Source organism: Sinocyclocheilus anshuiensis, unplaced genomic scaffold (assembly GCF_001515605.1).
Source record: "Sinocyclocheilus anshuiensis isolate Anshui unplaced genomic scaffold, SAMN03320099.WGS_v1.1 scaffold306, whole genome shotgun sequence".
NCBI lineage: Eukaryota > Metazoa > Chordata > Actinopteri > Cypriniformes > Cyprinidae > Sinocyclocheilus > Sinocyclocheilus anshuiensis.
Window position 1 is genome coordinate 1,155,341 of NW_015544175.1, and position 11,614 is coordinate 1,166,954.

The window sequence follows — 11,614 nt, forward strand, 5'->3', positions numbered from 1 at the left end:
AATAATGAAAAAAAACCCGACACTTTAAATCAACGTTTCAAACAACAACAACAAAACAATAAAAAAAAAGAAAAAAAAAAGATAAAGACAAAAAGTAGTCATTGATAATATCTAAACATGTATCCAAATCCAAATGTAATAAAATTGATTAGGGTGAGGGCATGGGTGTAGCACAGGAAGGGTCCTCCCCTAGAAAAATTTTACTGGAGTAGGTGCCACTTCCTGTATTCTGAAGCTCAATTGTTAAATCAAACAATTGATTTTATAGCCTAAAACGGTTACCACATACCTGGCAAGGTTTCCCAAAAATTAACACAGCAACAAAGTCTAGTAAAGTTGTTTTGAAAAAAACGTCAAATAACTGTTAGCGTTATAACAACGTTAAGTGTAACTGTAATTCAATGCTGCAACAAAGACTACATGCCTTTAAAAGCAACAAGCAAACAAATGATGAACATTCACTTAAATACCAGCTTGTTTAGTGACAGTATGTGAGCACACAGCCAGACCCACCTGAGCAGCAGATATGCTAAGATGCTTTGTTTACCTTGCTGTGTCACGAGAGTGCAGCAGGCTCGAGTAATGAAAACACAGAATGTTTAATTTATATGGATTTGAGGAAGCAACAGCGTGGAAGTCAAGGCTGTAGCTAAAACTTGGAATGGAGTTATTATTAGGGCATTCCTCAAGTGGAATGGATTTAACTGACGGCGCTCTGAAAAGTGAACAGATATATGCGCTGAATTAGAGATGGTAAAAGTGAGTGGGTCCAATATCATTGGTCTTAAAAAGACGCCCATGGGCGGGGGGTGGGTGGATTTCTCCTAGGGCGTCAAAATGGCTAGAAACGGCCCTATTTTCACCTTTTGCAGCAAAGTGTCTCATTTAACATCTCTTCCACCATATTTCTACTAATTAAAAGACCAGAAAATGAGAAGAGAGGAGAGAGGTATTAAAGCATGAGATGCACTAAGACACCAAGAGCAAGTTAGAAAAGGTTTGACAGCGCTTCTTTGTGATTCAAAGCATACCGTTAACTCTAGATTATTGACTGCAAATGTCAGAGGGGAAAAAAGGGATTTGTAAACAGGTAAGACCCAGTGTGCTGTTGTGCAGGTCGGCATGTATGTTGTATGTGTGTCTATGTATAAAAAGGTTTAGCGTAGAAAGTTGGCCCAGAGGCATCTTAAAGATATAACACATAGATTACAGAAGACATGCTGTGAGGCACAGACACACACACTCAGCGGCAAGTCTTCAACAAACACTTTTAAACCGTAATATCACATCAAGGTCGGAGCACTAAATGCGTCAACATGCCATTTCGGCCAACACTCACTCCCACAAACTGAATTAAGGCCAATCCACTAAATGTCACAATGTGGCCTTAAATCCAAAAGACCATGCTTCAGGTCACCTTTGTTGTGTTGGTCATGAATCTTGCCCTGGTCTAATTCAAAACCTCAAATAAAAGCTGAGGATTTCTCAGAACTTGACATTCCCATAGACCTCCATGCGCTCTTGGTGGAGGACTTTTAGGGTGAGTGCTCACTTGTATAAAAGGTTTGCCAGGGGAAATCACTACGATTGTCATGCACTGAGAGCTGCTCTGGCATTTAAACAGAGCTCCTGAGACCGATGACAGTAACTTGGAATTTTCAATCAGCTTCTGAAATAAACTCTCCTCATCCTGGCAACGGAGTCAAGAACTCAGCCTTCACCCTGCGCCGACCTCACACTTTCACGCACACACTCTGAATCTCACTTTCCTGTTCTCCAGAGGAAAGAGATACGATGACAGTGGCCTATATTCAAACTCTCTGCTCCGAAATTGGAGACTTCAGAATAATAATGATTAATATACTTGAGCTTTGAAGATTTCACCTTAAGTATTTTGGGAATGATTTTGGAGGACTTTTATTCAGGTAATCTAGTAATCACTACAAAAACTATGTCAAATTATTTCATCATGTGAAATGTCACAATGATGGTTTTGCCAAATTCCCTTTTGAACATGATTTTGCTTTATGATTCAGCATATGAATGTTTGACCCAGAGTCAATAAATGGTTCACACAATCCATTTTTGTAATGGGTTAATCATTTGTTTTACCCGGCTCATGCACTGGTTTAATAATATACCAAATGCATGTTAAAATTGCACAGCCATTGCATCAGTGTTGTCAATGCATACTGAAAAGGGTCAGAAATTAACCAGGAGATGAGGCTCTGCACAGAGAGTAACAAAAATGTGCCAAGAAAGTAAGTTATTTTGTTTTGTATTTGGAAAATGTGAATAATGTTTAAATAATTGTTGACAGATTGATAGAATTGAAAATTTTGTTTTTCTTCCTCCTCTTTTTTTCTGTCTAAACACTGGGGCTGAATACTTATGGCATGCTATTTTGGATAAGAAGATTTATTCAAATAAATTCAAACATCATTTAACAGTTAACCTCGAATTCAGTGCACTGATCCAAACTCCAAGCAATCTAAATGTCAACATACTGTAGTACCTACAGTTGGTAAGGGTCTGAAAAGTTTTACAAAATTTTGTAAAAGTTTAGAAAATTCTTATCTATTAGTAAGCAGCACAGGAAGCCTCATTCTCTGAGGTCAGGCTTTCACAGTGGGCTTGTAGAGCCAAAGATCATCACCATCATAATGTAATATCCACCCTAGTACATCAACAGAGCTAGGGAGTCTCATTGCAGTAAATAAACACCTTACTTTTCAATCTTGCTGTCCTCAGATGATTCCTTTAAATAACATGGTGGTTTCTCTGACTCCAGCACCCTGCTGACACCATAAAACTCCACAGTGGTGCTCTGCCCCATTCATGACCCCTCTACATCACCTCAAGGCGCTGACATTACCCTTTTAGAAAGCATGGGGGCAGGAAGAAGAGAAGGAAATAATTCACAGACTCCGCTACACAACTATACACTAAACTACACGACTACAGTAAACCAGACAGGAAATGGACAATTAGAGATTTTCATTTTTGAGTGAACTATCAATTTAACAAATGTGTTCATTTGTTAAATTGATAGTTCACTCAAAAATGAAAATGGTCATTCCTTACATGTTGTTTCATTACTTATTATCCTTGTCCATTTTTCACACAATGCTATCATACAAATTCAGAAGACTTAGAATACAGTGTATTAATCACACTGACCATTTTTAATGATACTTTTATGGTGCTTTTGTGTCCTACATATCATACAGGTTTGGAACAACATCTGTAACCAATGGATCCTCTGCACTGAATGGGTGCCGTCAGAATGAGAGTCCAAACAGCTGATAAAAGCATCACAACAATCCACAAGTAATCGACATGACTCCAGTTCATCAATTACTGTTCATCAATAATGAAACATCAAATCTATCAAGACATTTTAACTTTAACTGCAGCTTTTGGCCAAAATACCAGTCCATAATAACACCTCCTCCAGTGAATAAGTCCATCCCCTGTTGTTCTCTCACATTAAACTCCACTGGCATATTTGTTTAGTACTGTTTTGGACAGTTTTCACTTGTAAATTGTGCTTGATCTGTGCATATTTCTCTCCTGATTCAGAGAAAGCAATATTATGGATAGAGGACTTGTATTTCAGCTGAAGCAAAAATCTGAAGGTAAAAACATCTTAATGATGAATTAGTTTATTATAAACACGCAGCTTTTCACTTCACTAGATGTTAACTGCTGGACTAAAGTCGTTTTAATGACTTGTGTATTATTGTGATGCTTTTATCTCCTGTTTGAACTCTCATTCTGACGGCACCCATTCACTGTTGAAGATCCATTGGTGAGCAAGTGATGTACTGCTAAACTTCTCCAAATCTGAAGGATTTTTTTATTTTCATTTTATTTTCATTTTGGCTGAACTATTCCATTAAACAATCATTTCAGACTCCTCAAAAAAGCTCTCCAGCTACTCTGACTCGAACATGCACGACCACCTCTCAGCCCACCGTGGCAGAAACTGGAGAAGTTTCTGATTAGATCAGAGAGTTACTCACTCCAGAATGAGTCATTCAGACCACATGGCAAGAATGCCAACACGTCACATGCCTTTCACTCTCCACTGCCCCTAATCAAGAGCCCTGTTCAGCAGATGGGTGGAGGCAGGGGGCTTCCCACGAACAGAGAAGGGGAATCGCTTAAATGAGATAAGCAACAGCATGGAGGCCCTTGGCATCACTCTCTAATGAGGGAGAATTGAGTCCTGCAGGCTTTATGAGAAAACAGCTTGAGGAAGACTGAACAGAGAGGTTTTTCCAAGACCTTTCCAAATGAATTGAGGGGAGGAAATGCTAAAGGTGATTTAACCTTAAAACCTTAGTTTTCAAAGAGAATAGCTATAGTTTATTCCAGAAAAAACTGTTACTGACAACTAAAAATGTAAAAATACTGTGATGAATGTAACAAAAAAATACAACATTACTCTAGCAGAATAAATAATTATTACTTATAATATCCAACCAGGTCCATGATTCTGAACTTATTAGACCTCTACTCACTATATAAAAGTTGACAATGAAATATTATTTTGTATATCAACCTAAAACTTTCACTGTGAAAAAAAGTGTCCATTACAACATACAAAACAATCAGTCTTGAAACAAGACAAACACTGCAACAATATATCTACTCATTTGAGGTCATTTTGAGCACAATCCATAACGGAGACGCAGAATGGAAGCAGTTGCGTTTGTATGAAACGAGAGAGCATGAGACTGAGGTGTGATATTAAGACATTAAAAGTAGCAGCGGTTTTATGTATGCATGAGCGGTCTGATATACAGTGTAGCAATAAAAATATCTGAGTGCAGTCAGAATCAAATATTTGTAAAGAGCTGAATTTACGTGATTGTTAAGCATTACGGTTTAACTTGTGACAGTTTGGTAAGAAACACTTTTAGTTGACAACAGCTATTAAAAGTTTAGAGTATTAATATCTGAATACTGGAAAGAATAACATTTTTTGGAGCAGAAATGTCAGCTTAAGTTAAATCTGCCAATAAATGAGCTGTATCAAGAAAAAGCAAAACAGGAAGACTTTTTTCTTATTTGTGCCTTAAACTACATAATTCTTACTCGCTTTATATTTGTACAAGTTACTGCCCCGTGTCTTTGCAAATGGATTAAAAAATTCATGCATAATTTACTTAGTGGATTTTAGTGTTTACAACTGTATAAATGGAAGATTATTTATAAAATAAGTAAAAATAGTTGGTTTATTTATTTTGTGGTTGCATTTGCTCTCGGTTTCATAAAATCATGCCTTCAACTAGATATATTGGCAAAACTGTAATGAGGATTTTTTTTAATAATGTATTCAGTAGCACTGTGCCAACTGCGAAATGAACTAGACATGATTGTCTGATAGCTTTATATCCTAATTTATCTTCGCCGCAGAGACATAGGCCTGTTTACATAAAATGCAGCCACTATTGCAAATTACAAGTTTTTGCCATAGAAATGCAACCATATTAAGAATAAATCAACTAAGAAATGGTTCCTCAAAACACATTTATTGGCACATCTAGACTTTTATTTAGCAGACAAGACATATCTGAGGGATTCTACTCATTTAAATGTATGGCTGGTACTCTTCAATTCATGGTTAGCTATTTTGAATATCAGCATCCCATACACGTCTTTACCGTAAATCTGGTTTACTTGTATATTATTTTTGTCATGCGCTTCCCAAGAGCACTTCAAGTATGGAGCTTCTAAGGGCAAGCCTGGGGCAAAGAAAGCGCTGGGAGACTTTTTGGAGGGTAAAAATTTGGGGAACACACTGTTTTTTCAATCACAGTAACACAGACAACCTACTAAAATAAAATCACAATAACCTCTAAGTTTGAAATATCTGGTAAGGAGCACAGTCTACTGTTGTGGTCTTCACAGTCACAGTGCAATGCATCTGCATTTATGACAAATGTGCCACAAGTATTTTCCAAAGCAGTTTTAATTAACCACCTGTGCAGGATATTTACAAAAAAGAATACATCATAAAGAACTCTTACTGATCTTGCAGAGTTATTAATCATCAACGTTAAACATATGGTACCTTTCATTGCATTCCATTGTAATTATGGTGCAGATTATTTTTCATTAGGCATCACTCCCATCACAGATGGAACAAGCACATATTTTGAGCGTCATGAAGCTAACAGTACTTTATATCACCACAAATAACTCAGGAGAATGATTCGCCATCTTTACAAATAGAATTACAAAGATCTAAAGCTACAAATTGCACATAAAACATCTTACTGAAATGTAGTTTTAACCATTTAATGCCTGAAGGTTTTTACAATGTTAAAATCCATTTCTTTATGCTGTTCAGCCCATGCTGTCTCAATTGTATACTGCAAGAAACCATGAATGAGCCATAGCTTTTTTCTGTGGTTTTATGGCTACAGCAATGCTGGCTGCAATGAATTCAGAGTCACAGCTTGATACCTGTACTTTCCTGTTTGTGGTTTGAGCCAGTGTTCCTAGAGCACAGTCTTCTGCCTGCATGACTGACCTCTGCATGACCCTAGTTTCTTTCTATGCATGTTTTCTCCCATTTTGTCAGTTAACTGGCTTGGGACGGAATGGATGGATGGCCAGACAGACATGTTTTTCAAACAACATTCCGGTAAACAGAGTAATCAATGAGGTGCATAAGAGTGTGAGAAAAAGCAACGCTTCTGATGCAACAGACCTTGAGAGATATTCAGGGACATACTGTAAATAGAGCGTTAACAATGGCGACTTTATGTGGAGAATCACCAAGGATGATTCACATCTCAAGGATCAAATTTATCGTAATAGTCAAAAACATTTTCAATCTGAATGACATTCTCCTGCAACGTCCTGGTGGGTTATACTTGTTAACAGATCTCCTAAGCCCTCATCAAAGAAATGTCCTACACATAATGAGATCCCTTAGGTACTGCATACACATTTAAAAGGGTCTAGAGGGTGTTGGAAGCACCAGAAGATACAACAATGATACATGTCTTGCTATATGACCTAAATTACACATAGACCCTGTGAACCTGCTTCTAGTACTTCCAATTAAACATAATCGTCCCGTAGTCAAATTGTTCTGGGCACCATTTTTTTGCTGCCAAACAGCAAAGCCACAAACAACCCTGATGTTAGACTGAATGTAAAACTCAGGCAGCCTTTTGTTTAACGAGTCACAAGTTAAGCATTAACTTTGTGGAACACGAGAATGTGTTACAAACAAACCCAGAATAACAAAGAACCACGTTCAACAGCATTTAATTGTTAACTTTGCTTGTCTCTGAGAATATCACGAAGCTGACACTTTAACATACTAACTGCTTCCCCTCCAGAGAGACTAACACAGACGCTCTCTGATCTGAGAACAGGGGATCAGCACGTCTGTCAGGGGCTGTGGAAGAATAAACAACAGGAGCAAACTGGTTTTGAACGATGAAGGGGGGCAAAGGCTGTTATGTTGTCAGAGGTAATGGAATGTGCCGATCTGCCTGCATTTCCTCCTGCGTGTTCTGCTGACAACAAAATATAACCCTAGTTTAGGAAAAATCACGGCGTTCATTTTAAACACACAGATGGGTATAAACAGGGGCGGACTTTTTTGGGAGCCCTAAGCAAATTTCAGGTATGGGGCCCCAACACAATAACTATGTGCTCTAAAACGCCTGACCCGTATTTTGTGCTCTTGCTCTCTCTCTCTCTCTCTCTCTCTCTCTCTCTCTCTCTCTCTCATAGTTCATAGTTCATTTACCTCTTCAAAACTTAAGTAAATAATTAGTCAACCTGATGCTGTTCTAAAGCCATATTAGGCTTATTTTTTTCAGATCACAAAAGAAGAAATTATTTTAAAAAAATGCTTGCACTTGTCCATTTAATGAATTGTAACCTTCTTCAATCTTTTTACAAAAAGGATTCAAATGTCATAAAATTATCCCATGCAACTCATTCTGTATTCCAAGTATTCCTAAGCATATGGTAGGGTTTGCCGAGAAACACATCTAAAATGTAATTGATTAGTAAGTGAAAATCTCCAGTCGTCGCATGTGTGCATTTCTACGAGAGCGCAGCAGTTTACGCCGGCGCGCCTAGGAAAAGCAAACAAGAGAGTCATTTTGTAACATCAAGACAAACAAAACTATGACTTGAAACAGAATACTTTCTTTACTGAGGTGAATACCTCTGTTCTGAGACAGTATTATACAGCCTAGAATACGCGCAAAGAGCGCTCCATCTGTAAACACTAAAAGCTGTCATTGGCTTCAGTTCAGTTAATCCGTGAAGCTGTTTTATTAATCTCTAATTTACATCGTATCTACATGTTGTTATAATGAGAGGATTCGCGAGCTTGCAGAACTCAACACTTGACAAAAACTCGCCATTTTGAGCGAGAACACAACAGAACACAAATACACACTGGAGCATTTGCCAAATATCAGATGGGGCCCCCTGATTCCACAGGGGCCCTACGTGGCCGCTTACCTTGCTTATTGTTTAAGTCTGCCCCTGCATGCACCTGTTTTATGATTACAACATTTTAAGGTAAAAAAAAAGCCTTTTCTGCCATCTTACTTATGCTGACTTGGATCAGGGTTTATGTGGATCTTAAAGAGGTCTTAGAAAGTCTTAACTTGCTAAACATCCTTAAATCAAGATACATTTACTTAAGATGCAACGTGAACATATGAAGTCATGTTGAACACATTGCTTTCTGAGAAATGTAAAAAAATTAAGTGAGTTTATGCTGAACCCAAAAACAAATATCGATCAGTGAGGAATGAAAACTTGTTTCCCTTTTAATTAAGTTTATTTTTCTGTCTCTGTTGGCAGATATTTGTTGTTGTTTTAATCACAAACTCACTTTCTTTTGAAAAAATAACTCTGATATTTTCACTGGAAAACAAAGCTCAATTACTTAGGTCTTATAAAGGTCTTAAAGTCTTACATTTGCCCTCAATTCATAGTACTTCCAATTAAACATAATCGTCCCGTAGTCAAATTGTTCTGGGCACCATTTTTTTGCTGCCAAACAGCAAAGCCACAAACAACCCTGATGTTAGACTGAATGTAAAACTCAGGCAGCCTTTTGTTTAACGAGTCACAAGTTAAGCATTAACTTTGTGGAACACGAGAATGTGTTACAAACAAACCCAGAATAACAAAGAACCACGTTCAACAGCATTTAATTGTTAACTTTGCTTGTCTCTGAGAATATCACGAAGCTGACACTTTAACATACTAACTGCTTCTCCTCCAGAGAGACTAACACAGACGCTCTCTGATCTGAGAACAGGGGATCAGCACGTCTGTCAGGAGCTGTGGAAGAATAAACAACAGGAGCAAACTGGTTTTGAACGATGAAGGGGGGCAAAGGCTGTTATGTTGTCAGAGGTAATGGAATGTGCCGATCTGCCTGCATTTCCTCCTGCGTGTTCTGCTGACAACAAAATATAACCCTAGTTTAGGAAAAATCACGGCGTTCATTTTAAACACACAGATGGGTATAAACAGGGGCGGACTTTTTTGGGAGCCCTAAGCAAATTTCAGGTATGGGGCCCCAACACAATAACTATGTGCTCTAAAACGCCTGACCCGTATTTTGTGCTCTTGCTCTCTCTCTCTCTCTCTCTCTCTCTCTCTCTCTCTCTCTCTCTCTCTCTCTCTCTCTCTCTCTCTCTCTCTCTCTCTCTCTCTCTCTCTCTCTCTCTCTCTCTCTCTCTCTCTCTCTCTCTCTCTCTCTCTCTCTCTCTCTCTCTCTCTCTCTCTCATAGTTCATAGTTCATTTACCTCTTCAAAACTTAAGTAAATAATTAGTCAACCTGATGCTGTTCTAAAGCCATATTAGGCTTATTTTTTTCAGATCACAAAAGAAGAAATTATTTTAAAAAAATGCTTGCACTTGTCCATTTAATGAATTGTAACCTTCTTCAATCTTTTTACAAAAAGGATTCAAATGTCGTAAAAGTATCCCATGCAACTCGTTCCATATTCATGTTCGTAAGGCATACGGTAGGGTTTTCCAAGAAACAAATCGAAAATGTCATCTATTATCAAGTGAAAATCTCCAGTCATTGCATTTGTGCATTTGTATGAGTGTGCAGCAGTGCACGCCGGTGCGCATAGGAAAAGCACACAAGCGAGTCATTTTGAAACATAAAGACAAATAAAAGCATGACACAAAACATGATACTTTATTCTCCGAGGTTAATATATCTGTTCTGAGACAGTTAGACAGGATTATACAGCCTATAAAAGTGCACAAAGAGCGCTCCCTCTACAATCACTAAAAGAAGTCTTTCACTTAAGTTCATCGAGATCTCATGACGTTCCGTTAATCATTGAAGCTGTCTGCACTGCACAATCAATATCTTATTTACATCGTATCTACACATTGTTATAATGAGAGGATTCGCAAGCTTGCAGAACTCAGCACTTGACAAAAACTCGGCGTTTTGCCGGTGAGTGAAACTTTGTCGCTCTCCAGAACACAAATACACACTGGAGTGTTTGCCAAATATGTTTTGCCAATATCAGATGGGGCCCACTGATCCCCAGGGCCCTAAGCGGCCGCTTACATCACTTATTGGTTAAGTCCGCCCCTGGGTATAAACGCTTGGGTGAACATGGCCCCTTTTTGCTTTTTATGAGATGAGGAACTGTTGCATGATAATTAAGATCAAGATTTTAGGTTGCACAAAATTCAGAATGAAAGAATTTCAATTCATGAGTTGCAATTGGAATTGGCCACTCTCTAAAAATGTTTAACTAGAATTTGACTGGAATGACAGAATGAGGAAATTGAACATAGATAATGCATTCTAGGAAATGAAGTGTTTTCCATCCTGGTCCAGAAAAGTTCATTATAAGTTATCTCTTTGTCTGTGAGTTCTATAAACCTTCTAAATTCAAGGCTTTTTAAACTTTTTTCAAAACTTTCAGACAATACTTTGTCAAGCCAGCTTTCAAGCTTGTTTTGATAAACTTTGACAAAACTTTTTAGTTAAAAGTTAAATTTAATTAAATGATGCTGCTAAAAGGAAACATTATTTTGTGTATTTGGTGTAATGAAATGTGTTTATGTGGTTTAAGGTTCAAAAAACACATTATTTTCCACATACTGTACATTATTGTTTCTCCTCTATGCCCGCCTTCCTGAAACGCATCGATTTTTACAAAGCTCATCGGTCTGAAAAGCAAGGTGTGCTGTGATTGGCCAGCTATCCAGTTCGTTGTGATTGGCCGAATACCTCAAGCGTGTGACAGAAATGTTACGCCCCTACCATACTGTGATGATGCCCTGTCAGGCCGGAGCGATGATTCAAAAACATGAAAACCCATTATAAACGAGGCATTCGTTGCATCCAGTGGGTACATAATTATGGATTATAATGACTTATACTGTCTTTTTACGTGTTGCGTTGCATCGCACCGCATAAACATAAAACCATGTCTGCATTTGTGATCGGAGAAATGACAAACAACAAGCCCTACGCTACACTGCCCAAAAAACTTGCCTTAAATATATAAAATATAAAAACTCTTTAAATATAAAAAACGTACTTACAGTCTTTGAGTCAGAACAGCCGGC